The sequence below is a fragment of the Euleptes europaea genome, chromosome 11 (assembly GCF_029931775.1).
Source record: "Euleptes europaea isolate rEulEur1 chromosome 11, rEulEur1.hap1, whole genome shotgun sequence".
NCBI lineage: Eukaryota > Metazoa > Chordata > Lepidosauria > Squamata > Sphaerodactylidae > Euleptes > Euleptes europaea.
Genome location: NC_079322.1, coordinates 4,850,263 through 4,870,903, shown reverse-complemented (window position 1 = coordinate 4,870,903; position 20,641 = coordinate 4,850,263). Strand labels below are relative to the sequence as shown.

General features: G+C 45.5%; 1 protein-coding gene and 1 non-coding gene across 3 annotated transcripts in view; one reads left to right on the top strand and one right to left on the bottom strand.

The window, feature by feature from the left end:
• The window catches only part of EPHA5 (EPH receptor A5), a 168,075-nt gene that overhangs the window by 34,360 nt on the left and 113,074 nt on the right, over nucleotides 1-20,641 (top strand). The gene's annotated exons all lie outside the window — the stretch shown is intronic.
• TRNAT-GGU (transfer RNA threonine (anticodon GGU)) lies at nucleotides 6,380-6,454 on the bottom strand. The gene has a single exon. It is a non-coding gene; the product is annotated as a tRNA-Thr (tRNA).

Genomic DNA, 20,641 nt, shown 5'->3' with positions numbered 1-20,641 from the left:
GGTATAAATTCCCCCTTTCTTTTGAATTTTCTATTTCCCCCAGTCTTTCATTTCTCTAATAACAATGGATTTTTGGTTTCTAGTTGATTGGTTACTTAATCCATATATTGATTTTCCCAGGCAAGGGAACGAGGTATTAAATATGACGCTTTTAGTAAGTAGATTTGTTTCAAACAGTCTGGAGCAGGGTGGATTTCTTGTGTGTTCGGTGTTAAAAAGCCGACGTCCGAAGGCCAGGAAGACCTTGCCTGGATCTGCCCGTCCAGCCCCCGGTTGGTGGGAATGTGTGCCATTCAGTCATGCTCCCCCCCACACACACACACCCAAAGGGGGGCCGTTCCTCCTTGAGGATTCAGAAAGTATGCATTTTTCTTGCTAGAGACCCTGATTGCCTTGCCACCCAATCCGAGGCTGCTAACAAAAGACGGCTGATGACTGTCATTCAACCCGGGATTGAGCGAAGGCCCGTGGTAGTGATAAATTGCTTGTCCCGTCAGCTGTGGCCAGGGTTAGAAGAGGGCAATTGTGTGCCTGAAGCAATGCGAGAGGCAGCCTCCCCTTCCACCTTCCCCTCCTAATGGGAAGTGTATTGTGATACCTTCGAAGCCCAGTGGAGCAGGGGGCGGGGGCAGCGACAGAATTCGTGGAAGGAGCAGGCTTTGGGAAATGGAGAGGAATGGTCACTTTTAGAACGACAGGTCTAGGCCCTAAGCAGCATTTGCAATCTTTTCCCTGCAATCACTAAGGATTGACTTCCTTCAGTTTTTTCCTCACCAAATCCCAAAATTAAATATATTTTCCAGGGAGAAGAAGGAGAGTTGGTTTTTATACCCTGTTTGTCTCTTTTAAAGAGACTCAAACCGGCTTACAATCACCTTCCCTTCCTCTCCCCACAACAGACACTCTGTGAAGTAGGTGGGGCTGAGAGAGTTCAGAGAGCTGCGCATAGCCCAAGGTCACCCGGCAGGCTTCATGTGAAGGAGCGGGGAATCAAACCCAGTTCTCCAGATTAGAGTCCACCTATAGGCTTAACTGCAGCCGCCCCCCTCTTCAGGCCCTGTGACTGCTTTCCCCACGGCCGGTTCCCCTTGGCTCTCTTTCCTTTTTTTAAATATTTTTTAATTAAATTTTATAACATAAAAAAACAAATACAACAATAATAATAAAATAAAAAAATAAAAAATACAAAAGAGTATCTATATATACTATTTGATACATTTGTGATTACAAAGTTATTATTTTGTAACCCTTGGCTCTCTTTCCGTCTTGGCGCTTGGCAGTTCTGTTTCACTAATGCCTTGTCCTGATAATGTACTGGCTCTTGAGATGCCCCAGTAATCCAGGGGGTTCAGTTCAGACCCACATGCTGTTGAAAGCTTCCGAAACAGGTCTGATTTATTGAATACACTCCCTGGGTAGGTGAGACGGTGCAGCCAAAAAGCTTTTAAAACTGGCACTCATTTGTTTACTTTGTTTATACCATCCCTTTCTCACCAATAGGGACCAGTTTGGCTTACAGTATTCCTCTCTGCTCCATTTTATCCTCACAACAATCCTGCAAGGTAGATTAGGTTGAGAGGGTGTGACCGGCCCAAATTCACCCAGCATGTTTCCATGGCAGAGTGGGGATTCGAACCTGGGTCTCCTAGATCCTAGTCCAGTGCTCTAACCATTACTCCACACTGGCTCCCTTGGTATGGGAATAAGTGGGGGCGGGGGACACATCTACAGCTACCATATTTCTTCCTTTCCAAACCAGGCCTCTCTTCTCATACCTTTCTTATCCATGTCTTCTCCTGTGCTGGGCTTTCTAATGGTCTGTTTCTCTTCACTGGCAACTAGAGTGTCTTTGTCTTGTACGTGGGTTGTTTTTTCCTAGAATTGGAACTGGTAGTGGTGGAAAGTGCCAGAGGGCTTTCAAAGCAAGAGACCTTCAGAGGCAACTTTTAAAATATATTTATTTATTTATTTATTTATTTATTTCTGCGGTCACTGCACAACAGAAAAACAACAACAACAGCCACAACGGATAATAGATGTTCAGAGGTGCTGCTGTTGCTTTCCTCTGCATGTGTGTGTGTAAAGTGGCTTCAAGTCGCAGCCGATCTATGGCAACCCCTTATGGGGTTTTCATGGCAAGAGACTAACAGAGGTGGTTTGCCAGTGCCTTCCTCTGCACAGCAACCCTGGACTTCCTTGGCGGTCTCCCATCCAAATACTAACCAGGGCTGAACCTGCTTAGCTTCTGAGACCTAATGAGGTTGGGCTAGCCTGGGCCGTCCAGCTCAGGGTGGGATTGGAACTCGAGATGTAACGTTTCAGATATGCCCAGTGCTTGCCCCTATATTGCCATCTGAGAGGCAGGAAAAATAAAAGATGAAGGTAGAAAACGAATTCTGAAATAAAGAAGAAGAGTTGGTTTTTATATGCCGACTTTATCACTTAAGGAAGAATCAAACCGGCTTACAATCACCTTCCCTTCCCCTCCCCACAACAGACACCCTGTGAGGGAGGTGGGGCAGAGAGAGCTGTGACTAGTCCAAGGTCACCCAGCTGGCATCATGTGTAGGAGTGGGGAAACCAACCCGGTTCTCCAGATTAGCATCCACCGCTCATGTGGAGGAGTGGGGAATTGAACCCAGTTCTCCAAATTAGAGTCCACCATTCCAAACCACTGCTCTTAACTACAACATCACACTGGCTGGAGTATAATATTTGAATAATGGGAGTATAATGTTTGGATAGAAACTCTCTGGTAGAGACACAATGGGTAGGACTGCCAGCATGTTTCAATATCAAGCTAAACTTTATAATGTTGAAAACACTGACCTCTTTAATAATGAATTATCAATAAACAACTTATAAAATATTAATTGTTGCCAAAATCATTAATCATTTTTTAAAGTCTTGAAAATGTGTGTGTGTGTGTGTGTGCGCGCGCGCCCTCAAGTCACAGCTGACGTATGGTGACCCTGAAGGGTTTTCAAGGCAAAAGATGTTTGGGGGTGGTTTGCCATCACCTGCCTCCGCGTGGGCTGAGAGAGTTCTGAGAGAACTGTGACTGGCCCAAGGTCACTCAGCAGGCTTCATGTGGAGGAGTGGGGAATTGAACCTGGTTCTCCAGATTAGAGTCCTCCACTCTTGACCACTACACCATGCTTGCTCCTATGTATAAAAAGAAATCACCATTCTCTGCATACTTTGGGTTGGGGAGAGCGGGGTAGAAATGTAAATAAATAAATAAATAAATAAATACAAGTTTAAGGCCGGTGAGTAGGTGTTTTATAATCAGAAAAATTATCAGAACATTAAATTGTTTGGGATCATATTGAAAATGTTGAACTTTTATTTAATATGCAAACTTTTTAAAAGTGTGCCATGTTCATTCTATGCTCTGTATACATTCTGAAGTGGCTACCGTATATACTCGCGTATAAGCCGAGTTTTTCAGCCCAAAAAAGGGGCTGAAAAAGCCGAACTCGGCTTATACGCGGGTCAGTACGGTAGAGGGGGGAAGGGGGAACTTACCGCCGTCACCGCCGCCATCGCCGCCATCGCCGCCGGGCCTGCGCGGCTTCCCCCAGCCGGCAGCGGCCTTCCTGGGCCTGCAGGACGCCCCTCCAGGCCGCGCCGCCTCTCCCGGTGAGTAGTGGGTTCAGGGGCTCTTCCCCCTCCCCCCCTTGGATGGCACTGGGGTTGGGGTGGGTCGGGAGGGCCCGGGAGGCCGGCGGGAGGGCGACCTGGGGCAGGGGCGAGATCATCCCTGCGCTCTAAAATGGCGGCCGCGGGTCAATAAGAAATTTCCTTTTCTGGCCTCAAATTTGGGGGGGTCGGCTTATACTCGGGTCGGCTTATACCCGAGTATATATGGTAAATTCAGACATTTGATTAGGAGAAAATCAAAAAACATTCTAAATGTGCTTTACATTTTTGCCTTCAAACAAATTCAAAGCTGAAATAATACATTATTTTTATTGGAAGACTTGTAACTATTTTAAGGTTTTCCAGTTCACCAGCATGGGACACTGAAAATGTAGCACACTAATGCAGCTGGCCCCAAGAGCTGGCTGTGACCACACCAGGCCTATCTAGTTGAATGAATCCAAAGATGTTTCCAGCCCCAACCCTTTTTCTCTGCCTCCTGTGTAGAATGCTCTACACTAGAGAAAGTGATAGTGGATAAAGGGAGCCTTTAGCCAAGAAATCAGAAGGAGATTGAGACTGGGAAAGGGCAGCCATGAAGGAGCTAGAAAAGATTCTTAAGTGTAAGGATGTGTCACTGGCCACCAAGGTTAAGTTAATTTATGCCATCGTATTCCCCATTACTATGTATGGGTGTGAAAGCTGGGCAATGAAGAAAGCTGATAGGAAGAAAGTAGATTCCTTTGAAATGTGGTGTTGGAGGAGAGTGTTATGGATACCCTGGACCGCCGAAAAAACAAACTGGTGGGTTCTAGATCAAATCAGGCCTGAACTGACCCTAGAAGCAAAAATGACTAAACTGACTAAAATGACTTTGGTCACATTGTGAGAAGACAAGAGTCACTGGAAAAGATAGTCATGCTAGGAAAAGTTGAGGGCAGCAGGAAGAGAGGAAGACCCAACGAGAGATGGATGGACTCTATGAAGGAAGCCACTGCCCTCAATTTGCAAGACCTGAGCAAGGCTGTTAAAGAGATGACGTTTTGGAGGACATTGATTCATAGGGTTGCCGTGAGTCAGAAGCAACTTGACGGTACTTGACACACAACACACAGTGGCTGGAGCTGATGTCAGGCCAGCCCTTCAGCCTCCTGGGCTGAAGGAGGGGAAAATAGCTCCAGCGGAAAATGTATAAACCATCAGGTGATCAACTGTGTGTCTAGCGCCAAATAGGACACAGAAGTTCCTTAAAAGGCCACAAGTAGTGGGGAAATATAGCACTCTCTAAATAAAACTGGAGGTTAATTCAGATGATGCCCCCAGGTAAAGAGTGAATGGAACACGGTAAGGGGCAAGAAACCCAATAAACACAGCCTCCCCACCAGATTATCCCCCTTTGACTGAAAAAGTCTTTTTCATTAGCTAAATTCAGTGGCTCAGTGAAAGACATTCTAGTCCTTTCTTTCTTTGCTGTGTTAGTTCTGGTGTTGTGATCTCTGAAATATAAGGAACTTTGAAGCTCACAAGAAGTTTCCTGGGACCCTGGCAGCCACTTGCCTTCTCAGGGAAGAGGGCTATAAAATGCACCAAGAGGTCAGCAAGATGCATTTCCACAGAGAAGTACCCTTTGCTCTACCTATCTGTCTTGCACTCTCATTTAATAACCTATAGCAACTAAAGTTTTCCTGTTTCATAGAGTAGACTGTGTTTCAAACTCCTCCCTGTGTGCCTGGCCTCTTGCTCATGCAATCAGACACACAGGGGAAGGGCTGAAGTAGCTGGGGATTTTTGCCCTTTGTAGATGCTCAGAGGCAGCCTTTACTAGTGTTCCCCAAGCCACTGGTAGCATGGGAGGCTGGATTTAGTTTGGGGGTGGTGACACCGAAGAAGAACACGCTTCCATGCACACAAACATGCTTACACACATGTAAACACACAAAGACCCAAGGCGGGTCTATGACAGGGAAGACTTCGGAGTGTGATTCCACACCTGTAGTTTGATGGGGTCTGTGCGTCTGTTTACCAGAGCTTAGAAGATGGTGAGAACCTGGCAGAATGACAGCGGCGGCAGCAGAGGCTGGACTGGGGCTTTGCAGAAAAACTGGTGAGCATAAAAAGGAGACAAAATCGCCCTGGCTCCTTCTCGCTGTGAATGGCACCCCACCTTTGATTGAGGTCCATGGTTGCCATGGCTACCATTTTTGTGGGCTTCCATCCCACATGAGAGCTTCTCAGTTGTTCCTCCCACCCAGGCAGGATTAATTTGGTTTTTTTCAGGTTATCCGTCAGTTCCTTCTAAAGTTTGAATTCATCAGCAATACAACAAGTACTTCCCTGCACTTTCTTTCGGGCTTTCGGGCAGTGGTATATCTTCAGTGGCCGGTTTCCCAGCCATGCATTCTGAAACCGGTAAAACCACATAAATTGCCTGACAGGGGGGGTCACTTTCCTCTGATCCTCACTCCCATTGCAGCCCCCCCCCTTGGCCCCATGCTGTTTCTAAGGGGAAAATGGAGGGTGTGTGTGTCCCTGGACTGCAGAAGAAGAGGGCTTTGATGGAAACTGCCCTCTTGTAAGAAAAGTGTGTTTAAGCCTTCACACACATGAAGCTGCCTTCTACTGAATCAGACCCTCGGTCTGTCAAAGTCAGTATTGTCTGCTCAGACCGGCAGTGGCTGTCCAGGGTCTCAGGCAGAAAAGGGTCTTTCACATCACCTGCTTGCCTGGTCCCTTTAACTAGAGAGGCCAGGGATTGAACCTGGGACCTTCTGCATACCAAGCAGATGCTCTACCACTGAGCCACAGCCCCTCCCCAAAATATACAGGACTACTATTCTTTTTAGTCTAACGTTAAGGCTTTTAGCAATTTGTGCTTGCCCCAGCAAGGGGCCTCCCCATGGTGAGGGTGGTGGGTCAAAGGAGCTGGCAATCTCTAAAAAGGGGTGAGTGGGATTCTGTTGTCCCCAGCTGCGAAATGCAAATTTCCACAGTCAGTCATTTGGTTCATTCAGGACCCTGGACAGCGGTCCAGAAGTGCTGCTGCCCAATTAACCTCAAGGCGAATTCGCTCCCTCGGTTGTACTTTTTTTGACAGAACGCCTAAAGAAATGGCCGTGTCAATTTATCCTCTTAGGACCTTGCCATCTGCACAGCAGTAAGCGATGTTCCCAAAGTACTGCTAGCTAAGACTTGCAGTTTGCCCCGTGGCACAGTGTTAAACTGCAGTCCAAAGCTCTGCTCACAACCTGAGTTCGATCCCAACGGAAGTGGGTTTCAGGTAGCCGGCTCAAGGTTGACTCAGCCTTCTGTCGGTAAAATGAGTACCCAGCTTGCTGGGGGTAAAGGGAAGATGACGGGAAGGCACTGGCAAACCACCCCGTAAACAAAGGCTGCTTAGTAAACATCGGGATGTGACATCACCCCATGGGTCAGGAATGACCGGGTGCTTGCACAGGGGACTACCTTTACCTTCTGTAAACAAAAAGGCTCCTGGGGTAGAAATGACCCCAGGAATATATGCATTTTTCTATCGGGGTTGAAACATGAACATCAGCACAACTTTAACAGAAAAGAAGAGAGTTTAAGAATGAATAAGGCTTGGCTTCCTGTCCTGAAAACCTCCAGACTAACAAAGACTACAGTCCACAATAGCCATGCGGATTAGCTTTGGATTTCACACATTAACAGATCATTCAGCATACAATGGTTCCATATTAACATACCACACCCTCATTAACACATTATCTAGATACTTACAGGACAATGGTTAGCACATTACCTTTGATACTTTTTGCAGGACAATGATTCAGCCCAACCCAACCCCTTTCTGACTATATATTACTCTTCCTACACACTTGACACTGAGAGACACTGTCCTTCAGTGTTACTCCTCTGAAGATGCCTGCCACAGCTGCTGGCGAAACGTCAGGAAAGAAAATACCAAGACCACGGTCACACAGCCCAGATAACCTACAAGAACCAATGAACTCTGACCGTGAAAGCCTTCAACAATATTTTAAAACATGAAGTTTATTAAGGAAACACTGACCCAAGGAAGCATTTTTAAGTGCTCCAGAGCAATTCAGCCCTTAGGGATTGATGACCCTTCCTAATAAACCTGAAGAATATTTACCTAACCTCAGATAGACATTTCAGGGATAGAAAAATACCTCAAGGTGCAAAACCATTGTGTGTGTGTTAAGTGCCATCAAGCGCTTCTGACTCATGGCGACCCTATGAATGAAAGTCCTCCAAAATGTCCTATCTTTGACAGCCTTGCTCAGATCTTGCAAACTGAGGGCCGTGGCTTCCTTGATTGAGTCCATCCATCTCTTTCCTGCTACCTTCAACTTTTCCTAGCATGTTTGGCTTTTCCAGTGACTCTTCTCGTATAATGTGACCAAAGTACAATAGCCTCAGTTTAGTCATTTTAGCTTCTAGGGTCAGTTCTGGCTTGATTTGATCTATAACCCACTGATTTGTTTTTTCTTCTTTTTTTGGCGGTCCAGGGTATTCATAACACACTCCTCCAACACCACGTTTCATAGGAATTGACTTTCTTCCTATCGGTTTTTAAGAGTTTCAAGGAAAACATCTAAAAGTGTTTAAAAATGTGTTAGTTGTCTAATATCTTGGGTTCAAAGTGTAGTTTTTGTTGTTGTTTATTTGAAACAACAAAGCTTTCTAAAGGAACTGGTGTGAGTTGTTCAGTATGCTAAAGGGAATGGGTGGATATATACAAAAGAAAATTCTGCCCCATGTCAAAGTGCATTTTCAAGTTCTGGGTGTTTTAATCAGTGATAACTGCCACTTCAAAAAAATTGTGGGAATGTTTCTTTCATAAGACACGTTGGAGTTTAGCTTGGGATAGAAATATACCCCATAAGCAATATGTTTTTTTTTTTTTACAGGGTTGTTAAAGAACTCCTTTCTTTCTTCCCTGTGATAGCTGTGCCAGGGTTTCCTGGGCATGTACAGAGAGCTCAAAAAGGAAACATAACTAAGTAAAAACAAGGAAATTTCTTGTTTACACAAAGAGAGAGGATGAAAGGGCACTGGTGGAATGCAAGAAATGAAGTCCAGATTTCATCCTGTTTATGGAAAACCTTGTACTGAAGGATTGATAAAGAGTGAAGAGTGCTTGTATGCTGAGGTTTTGGATTTTTTTAAAGAAGTTGATATTGGGAGTCTTGTGAAGCAGTGTGTATGTATGGGGAAAAGGCAACAGGTCTGTCCTGGGTTTCAGATGAGCCACCAATTTGGAGCTAAGCATAGCGCATGGTGTGTGTGGGGGGGTGTAAGGAGAGAATCAGCATGCGATTATCACACCTTGGCCATCTGTCACAGTAATCTGTCAACTCAGTGGGGGATCAGTTTCTCTAGTATAATACTCCAGGATTTCCCAATTTTGCAGTCTTTCACATTCTGTCCCAAAATGGCTATGTTCAAAACCACCCTAGGATTATAAGGGTGGGAGGAGTTTATTGATTAACTCTTCCTTTGGCAGAAGTTGTGAATATTCACCCCTGAAGGACCCAAAGAAGCAAGCTTTTGTCCCTGTTTCCCAAGCTTGCGTGTCCCTCCCAGGGGTGGGCAGACACTGGTCCATTTCTCAAGGAGGGGAGATGTTCTGAAGGTAGCAGGAAGCCAGGGGTTCCTTTTGTTTTCTGTATTCTGTAGTTTCACCTAGTTAGGTTTCCACCCAATATCTCTTGGGTGCGTTTGTGAGTCTGTGTACAAAAAAAAGAAAAGAAAAGACACACCCTATTACATTTTGTATTTCTGAGTTTTTGAGAGACGTGTGGCTTATCTTCCCCATGAGCAGACACTTCTACCAGAAAGATCCAAGGAGGGTCAGAGTGGGAGATTAAAGGTGGGGGCTCTTCTCTCCACCAGCTCAAGTTCAAGAAGGGGTAGGGGAAGGGGCCACGGCTTAGTGGTAGAACCCCCGGCATATCCACTAAAAGGGACTAGGCAAGTAGGTGATGTGAAAGATCTCTGCCTGAGACCCTGGAGAGCTGCTGCCGGTCTGAGTAGGCAATATTGACTTTGATGGACCAAGGGTCTGACTCAGTATAAGGCATCTTCATGTGTTCATGTGCACCAAAGGGGTAAAGGACTGACTCAGGGCAATCTGTCTGCTAACAAAGGTATCTCTGATGGTCAAGTATATATATACTGGATATATACTTATATATACTGGATGCCCAGAAACACAGGGATCTGTAATCAGGTATTAAAACCGGGAGTATTATCAATTCTGGAATGACTATAATGAAGTGAGGAAAATACCTTTTTGAGAAGATGTAATATATCTCCTACCATCCTGTTATCATCTGCCAATCTGTAATTTCTCCACATACACACACCCTCTGGTAATTTAATACATTTGTTTATTTGACCTATCTAATTCTGGATCTACCATGCAATGAAAATCATATCATCTAATCTTCTCACTCTGGTGTTTTTTTTTTAATCTATCAAATGGTTTTTAAAAATGTGTTTTGATTGGTGTGAGGAGCAAATGCAGAGCCCCCTTTCTACACCCCCCCCAGTTCAGCTGACAGGCTAACAATAGCACCCTTCCTGCCTCACTGCCTGTCATCTGCCCTCCCTCAGCAATTTGTGAGGTATAATAAAAGCAAGACCCCTTTAGGTTTTCTGCGTGCCGACTAGAAGTACACAGTCCCAGATCTGGTTTTTCTCATATATTTTTCATGATCTTGAACGAAATGCATTTCCTGCAGTATTATTAGCTACATTTTCTCCTTTTGGATTGGTTTTTGGCTTCTTGTCCCTTAATGTGTACTTCCAGGAGACACAACATTCCAGGAGACACAATATATAGTCAGTGTTGCTCAAATTAATCTTTTTTCAGCAATTAGTTCTTTCTCCGCTACTTCACTATGACTTGCTACCCTACCCCTTTTGATGTATCAGAGAGACCTGCTCCGTTCTCCTATCTGCATTAGCCCCTCTGTTTAGACTTGTGACTGTCAGATCTGCTACAGCCTGAATTTCTGACTGATTTACAGTAACCAGCATTGGTCTGTGAAGATTGTCATAATCTGATTCTTCATGTTGGCACCACAAAACTGAAGTGAGATCTCATTCAGGAGGACTCTCCATTCTCATTTTGCATATGTTGAAAACCACATCTGTAAACAAAATCTGATTCAAGCAGACTCATCAAGATGTGTCCTTGCAAGGGGAAGGAACCATCCCTGGAGGAGAAAAAGTAGATGGCCCACTGTGTCTGGTTCCTTAACCCCCCCTTTTTTTACATTGCTCAGTCTCATCCTAAATTAACAAATTCATCCAACTGTGTCAGGAAATTAATCTTTCCACCACACACTTTAATTCATTCATCTACTGCCGTCATTGAATTGTGTTGGTGGTTCTCCTTTTATAGATTTCCTTCTTTTCTGCTTCCTGATGGATTTTATCTTGCTCAGTGTTTATCACAGTTATTTTCTTTTCCATATTTTGTTCTTGAAAGTTTTTAAATTCCACTGCATAGAGGCCAAAAAGCTAATTATCCTTTTTCTCCTGCTTATTTTTAGCTCTTCTGTTCTCCGCTATCTTTGCAAATATAGTTTTTTGACCTAATTTACTTTCTGCTTATATTTAAATAGCCCAGTTCCTCATCTCTCATATTGTGTTGTTCAACTTCAGATGTTATGACCATCACATCACAATCTAGGCAAATACCATGGCTCAGTGGGTAGAGCATCTGCTTAGCATGCAGAAGGTCCCAGGTTCAATCCCCAGCAGCATATCCAGTTAAGGACCAGGCAGTAGGTGATGTAAAAGACCTCTGCCTGAGACCCTGGAGAGCTGCTGCCAGTCTGAGTAGACAATACTGACCTTGATGGACCAGGGGTCTCACTCACTATAAGGCAGCTACATGTGGTCATGTGTGTGCAGTTCAGCTTATACATATTACAGTAAGAACATAAAGTGACTAATCCCAAAGTAAAGTTACATTTTTGCTGTCATTTTGACTTTTCATCCTTCCCTATCCTAGTATTTCTGGGTGGGGAGTTGGAATTAACTAACCACAATTTTTTTTCCTGGCTACCCGTCTACTTTCTCACACTTGGAAGTTACCATTAAAATATTTTCCTGGGTAGTACTGCCAATCTCCCTCTCCCAGTATTGTTTTGAGCCATGAACACAGAACACAACATCAAATATGGAATTACCTGGCCCTGTTTTCCAGTTGTAAATTCAGTGGGACTTGATTTGACCTTGGGAGACTGTTTTCTGTTTTCATGGTTCGATTAGCACACAGTTTAGTCCCTGATTATTCAAGCCAATGCATTCAGTTTCCCCCAGCCCGGGTTACTTTAATGTGCGATGAACCCAGGTCCAAGCAGGGCGATCCAACCCATGCATAAAAGACCAAAGTGTATTATTTGGACAGAAACTCTTTCATAGTCATAACAGGTAAGGACTGTCAGCATGTTGGGATATTAACTTTGTGAAAACACTGAACTCTTTTATTTTGTGGACATGCTAAAACCATATGGGCTAGGGAGTCTATTTGATCTGGACAAAATGGGCATTTTCGTAGTTCTCAACTCCATTGACTTGATTTCTTAATGTTGGCTTTTTAGAATCATGCAACAGTGGTTCAACATTATTTTCTGTTAATCATACCCTTGCCCTAGGGAAAGACTATGGAAAGTACTTGTTGCCTTTTTAAAAGATTATTATTTTTAACCCTGATAAAATATCCTTGGAGTAGCATGGTAAGAAATATCAACATAGACCAAACAAGGTGGAACTGAGAAATAATCTATTTATAGGAGTACATTAAGACCAATTTAGAACGGGTTGATTAGATAAAGCCATTTTAATCCAAGCAAAAGCATCAACCATTTTCTTATTTCATTGAATCAGCAGCAATGAACTCCTAAAAACACAATAAAAATATACCCCATCAGCTCTTTTACAAGCTGCTTCTGTTCTTTGCTTTAGTGTCAGGATTTGGGGTCGGTTTTAAATCGCTTCTATTATGTAGCTTATAATTATGTTTGCCCTGCCTGGGTGAAACAGGGAAGGTTAGAAGAGGGGCATTGCTTGTTGTGCAAGAAAAAAGCAGAACTTTTGGGGGATATTTTGGGTTTGTAGGTGGACAATCGGTGTTAGTGGAAGAGACTAGTGCCCATTAATCCAGGCAGTTCCTCCTTCTAAATGCATCATCTGGGCAAAGAGAGAAGTCTGGACGTGGCCACTTCTTGCATTAACTGACAGCAGTCAGACACCACAATGTTATACAGAAATGGTGGCAAAGGAACAGTAACGAAGCCCCACTTGTTGGCTCTAGTCCATGGTGCTACCCCTTTGGCTCACAATGCATGGCGAGTATAGTGAACCCAAAGAGTCCTGAGGCTCAGAATGATGTCAGATAGATGTCAGATGGGGAAAGCTCTGGAGATAAAAGGCCTTCTCCTCCAGCCCTTCTTGTTTTGCATGGTCCTGTGTGATGGTGGCAGCAAAGAAGCTTTGCCTGCAGACTCTCTAAGGACTTTCTTCCTCCTTCGTGGCGCCTTGAATGCTTCAGAGATTTGGGAATTTATTTTGCCCAAGCTGCCTTGTGTTTGTAGTGTAGACATTGAGCATCTTGGAAACTGCTTATCCCAGGTGAGTCCTGGGACGACTCCATCTCCCAGGGTCCCTGCCTCCTGAGGTGCTACCATTGCAGTGCTGAAGTCTTATAAAGGGCCGACATACCCTTTCTGTTGCTGCCACTGCCATCACCACCCAATGGAAGCCTTGCCCACATTGTTATGGTGAACACACACACACACACCCATCTGTTTGTGAGAAAGAGCCCACTCTTGTTACATTCCAGGGTCTCTCCTGGTAGTTCATAGCCTTTATGATCAGTTTCCCGGTCAGGGGTCTGGAGGGTCCTGACTGCCCCCCATTACAGTATACAAACTCACTGGCTTTTGAATCTGGGCCATCCCTTCCTCCTGCTCCCCCATCTGAATGGCTGAAAGCAGGTTCCTGGCATTCATCCAGGCTTCAGAACTGTGGAAATCAATCCCTTTAGTGCCTTTTCTAGTGCTTGAAGCAAAGCTCTGCATGAAGTGTTCAGTGAACTGCTTGTGGAATAGATTCAGAGGGCAGCTGTGCTGGTCGGCAGTAGAACAGCTAGACTGGAGCCCAGGAGCACCTTAGAGGCCAAGAAGATTTTCAGAGTATAAGCTTCCGAGAGTCAAAGTTCTTTTAGTCAGATACCAGTCAGAGTGGAGGCCTCTGAGTTCTCATATCCCACCTTCTAATTTTCTCCCCCTAAGCATTTCTCCTCTGCTCTAATCTAGCTGGTTCCAGCGTGCATTTTATCTTCTTTACAATACCCCTTCCACCTTCTCACTCAGGCATCTCCAACTTGTCTCTTTGGAAGTTTGTCCGGCAGTTTGTCCGGACAGGCTGCCATTTGGTTTCCAGGCTGGTTCTTCTCTATAGATGGCCTGGCGCCGGGTGGGGGGATGGGTTTGAAGGATGGCCAGCTCCCATATGCATCCACCCAGCAGTAAAGATTGGCCTTGTTGGTCTCCATCTATGGAAGGGAGGTGGGTCGCGGCCAGCAAGAGGGCTAGCCCTGATTACAGGAGCCCCACAACAGTTTCTCGGCCTCTAGTCACGAGGAGAAAACTCTTTGTCGATTGCCTAAAAAATACGTTTTTAAGGAACCATTAGGGCTTTTAAAGGATTTTTTTTTTTAAAAAAAACTTTGACAAAAATCATCACTTTTTATTGTGTGTGTGTTAAGTGCCGTCAAGTCGCTTTTGACTCATGGCGACCCTATGAATGAAAGTCCTCCAAAATGTCCTATCTTTGACAGCCTTGCTCAGATATTGCAAATTGAGGGCTGTGGCTTCCTTGATTGAGTCAGTCCATCTCTTGTTGTGCCTTTTTACAGGCCTCTTTTTCATTTTCATGCTTTTAAGCTCACTTTAGATGTTGTTGTTCTGCCACTTTATTTGTCACATTGTGGTTTTAGCTGCCTTTTTTCCTTGAGAGAGTGTGGCATCTCAATTGTGTTTTATTTGTAATAGAGAGGCTGTCGATAAATATTTAAATAAACTACTTATCTTTGTATATCGACTGTTTAAAATTACTTTGAATAACTTATCTAAGAATGGCTAGATTTGAGTCCAGTAAGATTTTCAGGGTATCAGCTTTTCAGAGTCAAAGCTCAGATAACTATGACTCTTGGAAACTGATACTCCCAAAAATCCTCTTGGTTTCTAAGGTGCTCCTGGACTTGAATCTAGCTGTTCTCCTGGGGACCAACAAGGCTACCCTCTGAAATTCTCGAAGAACCATATGAAGGGTTGCCAGGTCCCTCTTTGCCACCGGCAGGAGGTTTTTGGGGCGAAGCCTGAGGAGGGTGGGATTTGGGGAGGGGAGGGACTTCAGTGCCATAGAGTCCAGTTGCCAAGGTGGCCATTTTCTCCAGGGGAACAGATCTCTATTGGCTGGAGATCAGTTGTAATAAATAGCAGGAAAACTCCAGCTAGTACCTGGAGGTTGGCAACCCTAATTGTACACCATACTATGATCTGTGGGGAATTAGTTTAGACTCCCATGCTGTATGACTAGTTCTTAATATTGGATCTGGGATGTCCTTGAAGGAAACGAATAACGTGGGCTGGTGTTTGGTGGACACAGATAGCTTTCTTGCAGCAGAACCAAAGCACAGAGTGCGGAAAGTGAGGCGCTTCTGTGGTCCGGCACGGCTCTTTTGTTGCTGTTGGGTCCAACGGCTGGCGCGTTTGGCATTCCGCTCACATCCTGCGACTGCCAGCAAAGTGGCCCGGAGCAGGAGGCAAGAGGAGCCGGCTAAATGGAGCGCTTAAATCACTTCTTCTCTGGCTACGTGGCAGATTTAACGAGCATCCTGGAACGAATGCCGTGAAATAATATACTGTCAGACCTGACACAGCAGAGCGGCTCTGCTTCCAGTGGCCCAGGGGCCCGGGAGCTCATGCAATTACCATTAGCCTCCTGCTGGCCTGTACCTAATGAGAGATGATCCTACCAAAGAGGAAACCTGGGGAAGCAGCACAGTGACAAATAAACGATTTCTGGATGGAAAGAACGAGAGGAGGGTCAATTGTCATCCCTCTCCAATCAAAAACGGACGAGTCAAGGGTGGGGATTCTAGCCACACGTCAGTGGATTATGACCTCTGTTCTACTTGTGACTGCCCAGAAAAGTCATCTTGAAACTGGACACAACAGTATTGCAACACCTTAATATCAATCGGTGGTGTGGCGGCCTTTGGGATACCCTGTGAAGTTCAGGAGCCGGAAAAGGTGCAGGGAGAGACGCTCAGAATAGTGAAAGGTTCGGAGTGCTTTCCCACCAGCGAAAGGCAGGAGGATTTGAGGGCTGCTGTTTGTTTTTTAGTTTGGGAAAGAAGGTGGGGGGGATAAGGCTTTGTCTGGGGAGTAAGAGTGGATAGACTTTTTTGCCCTCAAAACATGAACTCCCAGAGAAACAATAAAATAAACAACAAAACAATAAAATTGATCTGCAATAGCTTTGAGACAGACAGTTTCATTCGATTTTTAATGAACATAAAGGGATGGCTAGTTGCCTTTAAAAAAATAATTGGATAGATTTATTGGAGAGTGGGGCCCTCCAGCTGTTAGATGGGAGCACATCTGGCATGCTATTTCAGTTTGGGGGAAGGCACCAATGATCAGTGCTTGAAATGCCTGGCCTTTGAAGGTGGCGGGCACAGATCCCTTCCTCTGTCTCCTTGACCGTTGCCCTTCGTGGCTGAGAAAAGCTGCAAGGGGGAGGGGCTGGACAAGTGGGTAAGAGGAGTGGTAAATCCTTCCTTGAGGGCAGGAGTTGTGCTGCCTGTGCCCAAGGAGGCAGTTATTAGTTCTGTTCTGGGGGGGAGCCCCACCACGTTGGAAAACGTCGGGCCAGTCCCCAGTCTCCCATTCATGGGCGATTTGCTAGAGCGGGTGGGTGGTTGCTTCTCAGCTCCAGGGGTGCTTGGAAGAGACTGGTTGTCTGGACCTGTTTCAAGTCTGGCTTTCGGTCAGGATTTGGAGCAGAGACTGCATTGGTCACCTTGGTTGATGACCTCTGCTGAGAACGAGACTCGGGGGGGGGGGGGAGGTGACCCTGCTAGTTCTGTTGGGGCTCTCAGTGGCCTTGGTGCTGGTCCATCGTTGTATCCTACCAAGCTGCATCTCAGTTCTGGGACTAACTGCGCATTCCCGAGAATTGGCGTATGGGAACGGCGGGGAGAAGGCGCAGGCGAGCCGTCTCCTAACGCCGTTCCCTGTATGCAGATAAACAAACCCAAAAAAGCCATTTTGTGGCTTTTTTTTGTTTAACGGGGCCTTTTGCCCCATTGAAAACAGCGAGGCTGCGCCTGCTAAAAAGCAGGTGCAGCAACGCTGTTTCCAGCGGCGGTGTAATGGGGCAAATGGGGATAGGAAGCCGCCAACTGGCAGCTCCTCCCCCCGGCCCACCCCAAGAATCCCCCCCCACGCCGGCATGGCAATTCTCCACCGTGGCCTTAGCCACGGAGAGACCACATTAGCGGAGGGGCGAGGCGCAGCTGCGGAACTGCCCTCGCCACCAGTGTAAGTGTGTCTTGTTGCGTGATTAGCCCTTACGCTGGCGGCGAGGTCACACCGCCTCCTAAAAGGACTCGCCCCCTCCCCAGGAATGCGCGGTAAGAGGCACCGTGTTATGGTGGTTCAAGTTCCATCTGGTGGGTCAGTCTCAGATAGTGGTGCTGGGAGATTCCTTCTCTGCCCCATAGCTGTTGGCTTGTGGGGTACCACACGGTTCCATCTTATCCTCCTTGCCACTTAATAATTAGATGAAGCCACTGGGAAACGTCACCAGGAGGTATGCCATCAATATGTGGGTGATACCCAGCTCTACCTTTAGTTTCCACCGCAGGATGCCATTGATTTGCACTCTAACAGGCAGTGCTGGCATTGACAAGACCTTCTCTTAGTGCCAGAGGAGCAAGCATATGCCTTTGCACAATGTACAGGCCTCAGGTTGGATCCAGCCAAGTTTTCACTTCCTCTCATCAAGTTGCCCTTCTTCTGATGCCCCCCGTTCTACGTGGATGGTGTCCCCAGTATGGGATTTTTGATGGTCACCAGTGGGAAATCTGGCTGGCTCTAATCCCCCATCAACTGCACTCCCATGACTTCTCGACAGTCGGGGGAGCCTTTGGTCAGGCCCCTTCATTGAGAGATCACAAGGGTGTGCCCCTGTGGCTCTTGGGGAAATGTCCGCAGGGCCAGCAGTCACTGCAGACACTGGCGTAGGGAGGCTGTGAGTAAAGGGGTAGGGGGAGAAGGAGCAGGTAAAACACCCCATTTCTGTCCCATGAATCCTTTGCCACTGAAGTCTGTGAACTTCAACAAAAGGTTTTTCGATTATATCCATAAGCAGGGACTGGAGAGGGCTTAAGCCTGAAATGCTCTGGAGTATCTGTCCATTCCCGTGAGGTGTGTCAGGCATTCTTCCAACAGGGTGGCTGCTGGGAGCACATCATGCCTACTTTGTGTGTTTTGGATCCCTCTGTGTCTGACATAGGATGTGCCGTTTTGCAATAATTAAAACATTTCAAGGCTGTTCATTAATATTGCTGTCAAAGCATCTCTCAGCTCACTTTATCAGTGAAGACCAGACCTGGATGGCCCAGGCTAGCCCAATCTCATAAGATCTAGTGAAGCTAACCTGATAAGTACTTGGATAGAAGACCACCAGGGAAAGTACAGGGTTGCTACACAGAGGCAGGCAGTGGCAAACAATCTCTGAATATCTCACTCCTTGAAAACCCCATAAGGGGTCACCATAAGTTGGCTGTGATCTGAAGTCACTTTCCACCACCACTATCTCTGAAGAAGCGGCTTGTGACTAAGGAAAGCTCCTTTTGAGATAAATGGTAGTTTTTAAGGTGCCCCTGGACTTTTGTTTTGTCTTGGAAGCATGAACACTTTGAAATGATCTGGTCATTAATACCCGTGGAGTAGCTGCTTGAAACAATTCCATTAAGTACTGTTTGGTCCCAGATTGATTGTTGTGCTTCATGCACACTTCTCATTCTGTTTTGCAGATTTTTCATCTGTTGTTGCTGTTAGTCTAATTGTGGGTGACCCGCGGTAAGAACCCTTGCAGAGGGATGGCAGAGGGATGGCAGACCCGTCATAAGAGGGTGGGGCAGTCCTGTTTTCAGCCCCTGGTGAGCTCTGCCAGGGTCTTCAACTCCCCAACAAAATATAAGTCTGGTCAAATCAATAGTTTCAAGAAGGAGCTCTCAGGTGAAGACCCCCCGACCCCTGTAATAGTATAACAAGCAGAACCAAGACGTCATGCTAAAGCAATATGTGCTTTCTTGGCTTATGTGTATGAGGTGAAATTACTGTGGATTTTCATTTCAACAACTGATTCTGTTAAAACTTCCTAGGTTGGCTGGATGTGCTGTGTTTCTGTGTGTTTCTGGCTCTTAACCACAGAGGAGAAACAAAAGTTAAATATATATGCCAGGTTGCAGCTGTACCAACAACTCTTTCATTTTGAAAGCTCAGAATAAGAAGAAAAAGAAGACAAAGAGCTGGTTTTTATACACTGACTTTCTCTAACACTTAAGGGAGACTCAAACTGGCTTATAATCCCCTTCCCCTCCCTGCAACAGACACCCTGTGAGGTGGGTGCGACTGAAAGAGTGTGACTGGGCCAAGGTCCCCAGCTGGCTTCATGTGTAGGAGCGGGGAAACCAAATCCAGTTCACCAGATTAGCCTCCGCCGCTCATGTGGAGGAGTGGGGAATTGAACCCGGTTCTCCAGATCAGAATCCACCACTCCAAACCACCGCTCTTAACCACTACACCACGCTGGCTCCAAGTTTTAACACCTGGTTAGATTATTTCAAGCTTCGCATATACACTGAAATTCTGTAAAGTTATTTATTTATTTATATTCAATTTGTACCCCCCCTCCCTGGCACTGCCTGGCTCAGGGCAACTTTGAACAATAAATACAATAACACAAAAACATGTAGATAACAGTACTTAAAATGTACAATAAAAGCTTAAAACTGCTCCCTCATTAATAGAGGGCTAATTGTTTGCAATAACATACAAGAGAATGTATTTTCCAAAGATCCCTGAGTTGTTTAAATGCAAACTCAAAAATGTTTTCCCGTGATATCTGTACAGGATGGGCTCCAAGAAACATTGCAGACTTCCAGGACTGCTCTTCCAAGGATCCCTCAATCATGGGATTGTGGAAGGTCATGTCCATAACAATTCCTCCCATGACTTCTGTGTCCATGAAAAAAAATGGTTTTTTTGTTGATAGGGAAGGGCTGTTTCTCACTGCTTTTGGGGGTTTCTGCACTTCAGAAGAAGATTGTTGATTATTTACCTCATTCATATCCCACATTTCTCCCCCAGTGAGGATCTAAAGCAGCACCCATCATTTCCCTGTCCTTCACTTTATCCTCACAACAACTCTGAGAAGCAGGCTAGGCTGAGAGCACATGTCTGGCTCAGAGTCATCCAGCAAGCTTCCATGACAGTGGGGATTCGATCATGGGACTCCCAGTCCCTAATTTGATTTTTTAACCACTACACCACACTGGCTCTTGGAGCAAATCTCTAAGAGGAGAGAGAGAGAGAGAGACTTGTATGAGACGGAAGCGAGGGAATCAACTAGTCTGTACTTATCATTTTGTTAGATAAAGTTGTGTAACATTTGGCTGGTCAGAATGCAGTGTCTTTCCCAGACAATAATGCAATTACCACTTTTGTAACGGACGTGCAACAATTACTTCAGATGGACACAAAGCAATTTCTTCTTCTTTTTCTAACTAACCCGAGTCCAAATTTGAATCCAGACCTTTCCATTGTTTTGCTAGCAAGCAGCAGCAGCTGGAAAAGTAGGTTGATTTTCCAGCAAAATCACAAAATCGCACAAGGTTGGAAGA